Source organism: Triticum aestivum, chromosome 3D (assembly GCF_018294505.1).
Source record: "Triticum aestivum cultivar Chinese Spring chromosome 3D, IWGSC CS RefSeq v2.1, whole genome shotgun sequence".
Taxonomy (NCBI): Eukaryota; Viridiplantae; Streptophyta; class Magnoliopsida; order Poales; family Poaceae; genus Triticum; species Triticum aestivum.
In genome coordinates this window covers 34,451,166-34,455,768 of record NC_057802.1, presented here as the reverse complement: position 1 = coordinate 34,455,768, position 4,603 = coordinate 34,451,166, and the positions used below count along the sequence as shown (strand labels likewise).

At 42.4% G+C, this 4,603-nt stretch overlaps 1 long non-coding RNA gene across 1 annotated transcript; it reads right to left on the bottom strand.

Annotated features, from left to right (window-relative positions):
* Nucleotides 1–227: 227 nt before the first annotated feature.
* Nucleotides 228–3,666, bottom strand: LOC123073960 (uncharacterized). Its single transcript, XR_006435811.1, has 3 exons — nucleotides 3,119–3,666; nucleotides 1,944–2,018; nucleotides 228–511 (listed from the first exon to the last, which is right to left on the bottom strand). It is a non-coding gene; the product is annotated as an uncharacterized lncRNA (long non-coding RNA).
* Between the last annotated feature and the right edge of the window lie 937 nt (nucleotides 3,667–4,603).

Sequence of the window (4,603 nt, the reverse complement as noted above, 5' to 3'; positions counted from 1 at the left end):
CAGCTAATAGTTAGTAGTAGCGCGGGGTAAACCCGCGCTACTACTAACATTTTACTAGTAGCATGGATGTCACCCACGCTACTACTAACGAAATAGTAGTCACGCGTCTATAGTACCACACGCTACTAGTATCCTGAATACTAGTAGCGCTCCATTTCACCCCGACGCTACTACTAACTAATTAGGAATTAAAAAAATCCATCAATTCCATTTTATGCATACAATTCTAACAACTAAAACAAGCCCAGATTTGTAATAAACCAGCAGCATTACACATCATTCCAAATCGAAGATTTATAGTAAACCAGGAGCATTAGAGCATATCCATACATCTACACTTACTGCCTAGTCACTTATTCCCAGCTAGTGCAAACACAGTTGAAAGCAAACAAAAATGCATAAAAACACCAAACAGTGGCATTCTATCCCTTCAAATGATTTGCTCCCTCTCCATCCTTGCAATCATCTTCTTCTCCCTTATGTGCTTCTCCCATTTATGAATCCAAGATTTCTGTAAAGAGCAAAGAACAAATTAAATTAAATTTTAGCAGACATATATTTCCTTGCATGTTGTGATGTACAGTAGCTACGGGAATAAATATACGAAAACAAAAAAGTGAGTGATTTCTATTAACAAGAGATCGCCTATGTAATAGCTACAAACAAATGAAATTAATGTCTAGATAATATATATTGCCAACCAAGCCTAGATGAACTATATATTGCCAGGTAATAGGACATATCTAATTTTCACATTAATTGCCTAAATATACTTAAACTTAGATCATTTCATATAGATGTTCAAAGGATAATACGGCTAAAAGAATCCAATTTCTTTGTTTTTTTGAAGTAGTTTAAAAGGAAAGCATTAACACAAAATAGAAATGATTATCTGCCATAGGGTGATGCTGGACAGCTAAAAAGCTCACAACCCATCAGATCAATTGCTAGATAGGACAGCACAAATCTTATAGGATGATTTTCCAAAACGAAAGCAGACCAACAAGGACAAACAACGGCCCATCAGACCACTTGCTGTGAACTATAAGAACATTATTTCACCTCCTCATATGGTACTACTAAACTCGCAATGAACATCGACACTGAATTAAGTTGCAGTCCCCCCTCAACAAGTGTGAGTTGTAATTAATTGACTGCAGCATCATTGGTAGTCTCAACAAAATAAAACAGCAGCACTGGTAGCAACACTATCAACGCCATCCCTTCAAGCAGAATAAGTAGGAAAACATCGTGATCCCTTAAGGAGAACTTCCCATATCGTTCGTGTTCAACAACTAATTCTATGTGTTTCATTGGTAGTCAAATACTGTATTATATTTTTATTCTATCTGTATATACCAGGATAGCAGGGTTACCTTTGCTTCCTTAACAGGATAGCAGGGTTATATTTTTATTCTATCTGTATGCGCTCAGGATACTAACTTTCGGGACAGCAAACTAAAACGATGGCTGCTCTCAAACCATACATCCAAACGATGCAAATAAATACTCTACGGAAAGCTTGGAACTTGCTTTACAAATTTCATATAGAGGCAACTCCAAATTCTGAGAATAACTAACTCGTTTTTCACCTAGAAGCTGGCTGTTCAGATTTGACAGTGCAGTTTTTAACTGAACCAGATTCAGTTTACACCCAGAGATACCCAACGCTCTAGATTTTTTCTAGAAGGCAATCAACACCTCGCAACATCATGGATGGGCTATATCCCTAACTGATTTGGCTAAGCAAAGGAACTAACATAGAGAAGGTCTGACCAGGCACCAAAACCAAATAAGTATAAGCACTGAAATCACCAACGAATTTGCAAATTGGTTCAGGAATCCATCTCCAATTATCAAATCTAATTCTAATCTATGAGCTGCTGCCACAGATCCCTAGTTCTTACCTAGCCAGCACCATAGAGAAGAGGACTGATACATACCGCTGGTGCTCGCCTCAGACTAGAAGAAGCAGGAAAAGGTGCGGCGCGGCCAGCGCCATGGATTCTGACAACGAACTGCAAAAATATATTCAGTGAGCTGCAAAAGAATTGAAAGGAGCTGCAAATGAACACAGGTTTTAACAGCAGGCATGTCATGAATGGGCAAACTAAAGTGCATGGATTCTAACTAGTAGTGACTGAGCTAGTGTAGGTTACTCCATTGAATGAACCCAGCTGGTGTATATATATGGACGCAGCCACCACCAGTGGATACAGGTTCTAGTCAAATCAGACTCACCTATTAACCGACTTGGACTACAAATTCCTAATCCTGGTATTATACTCCTACGAACGCAGCTAGATAGCTAGGACAAGTCCTAGTCGCAATCAAGTTAGTATTTTTCCTAATCTAATTATACGGCCACGTTGATCACACCTTACTAATTCTGGCCGGACACTAGTAACACAAGAAAAGCAAATCGACTCAAGCTAGTTTTCCTAGACTACTACACCGATGTAGATTTGTAGACTAATAAGTTTGGATTAAGCTAACAATGTTTACTGCTACTGTACGCAGCCAGGGTAATGACCAGACTTCATGCATGAGTACTTCACAAATAAGCAAGCAAGCATATGTGTACATAGACACAGAACAGGAGTAACCGCCACTTAATTTGCTGATCCATTACCAACAATTAGTTTACTCTGTTCTGTCAGGTGAGGCTCCTGGTTGCAGATGTATTATTGCTCTAGTACTAAACTACTAATCAGCAGCAGCAGCAATAGACAAATCAAACAGGTTTGTGTCAAATTTTGCAGGTTGACATGTTATTACATAAAAAAAACACTGAAACTTTTATAGCATACCACATCACATCCATGACCTCTTCTAAGAAGTTCCAGATTTTTCAAAATAGAATGACAACATATATATGATCCTAGGAGCAAACAATAATATGTTTTGGCGCTATTAATATCAACATAATACAGCAATCACTATGCAGGCAGAGTATTAGTCACGCTTTTGTGTGATGCGTGAGTGTTCCTAGTACTAGCAGCAATGGAGGCCGGAGCTTATGCAACAACGGAGACAAGGATGAAGCCACAAGGAAGGAAGGAACCAAGTAAGTAGCAGCAGCATAGTGGGAGATCCTGAGCGAGCGGGGAGTACGAACCTGAGCTGCTGCTGCTGGCCACCGATGGATCTCCGCCCTCTGTTTTCGCCGTGGACTCCCCGCCCCCAATCCCCTCACCTCCAATCGATGGTCGTTGAGGCTCTGCCGGTCCGCCACCAACCAACCGACCGCCGCTAGCGCAGCCGCGTCCCCCAGTCCCAGATCCGCCGGCGGGGGAGGCCGCCGTGGTGGAGCGAGGGAGGGAGCGGGGACATGAAGAAATGTGCAGGGGGAGCGGGAGGATTTGGGAGGAGAAGAAGAGGCGACTCTGTTTTCTCTGCGCTACTGCTATATCCTGGCCGCCGGCTCACCCGCGGGTTGATCTGGGACTGGGAGGGAAGGTGCGGGCGACGGATGCAGGGGAGAAGGAGAGGGAGAGGCTGGGGATCGCCGGTGGGGAGGTCGCCGGGGTGGCGGGCGGCGGCGGCGGCGGCGTGGGATGGGAGGGAGACGAGGGGTGAATCGGGAGAAGAGAAGAGGGGATCTGGATCGAGGGTTGGGTGTTTTTTTTAGACGAACAGTGGTGGGTGGAGTGGGACGGTTGGTCGGGTGGATCGAGGGTGAGTGGTGCGGGAATATACTAGTAGCAGCGTGGGCAGCTGACGTGCGCTACAGCTATTCATAAATTGTAGCGCAGATTTATAACCCTCACTACTACTATGGCATGTCCCGGGGCACGGCAGAGACCACTTAGTAATAGCAAGGGTTAAAAACCCGCGCTACTACTATCAACTTAGTAGTAGCGAGGGTAAAAACCCGCGCTACTAGTAAGTAGCAGTAGCGAGGGGTATAAACCCGCGCTACTAGTAAGCGTCTGTTCCCTAGTAGTGAATGATAATTTCAATCACTTTTTTTATCAGTATTGTATATCATAACAGTAGCTCATATCATAAAACTTTTCATGATCAAGTAGCAAACTATTCACATGTTAAAGCATAGATAATAAACTTTCTCGAAAACTAACAAACTAAGTTCTCGGTCATCAAACAATTGCAATTCATCTTATTTTCAGGAAGGGTCTATGTAAGAGCTTTGATTAGCAAATCCCACATACTCAACTATCATATAGTCTTCCATGATTGCTATCACTCAAAGCATATTTTTCGAACAAATAACATCCATCGAACACAGAGAAAGATAGGGGCTTAATGTTTCGCCTCCCAACTTATTTATCACATAGATAATTGTCAACAATAATAATTCATGATCAAATATATTTGAATGGCCATATATGCTTAGATCCTTCCCCGTCACATGATGCTTGTCAACTAAAGAGTGGGTTGGAATGAGAAGGAATACTACTGACTCTCAAAAAAGTAAAAGATAGGCCCTTCGCAGAGGGAAGCAGGGATTTGCAGAGGTGCCAGAGCTCGAAGCTTTAAAACAGAGATGAAAATAATTTTGAGAGTGCTTTCATTGTCAACATAACAACCAAGAGTTCCCAATATCTTCCATACTAGATACATTATAGGCAGTTCCCACGCA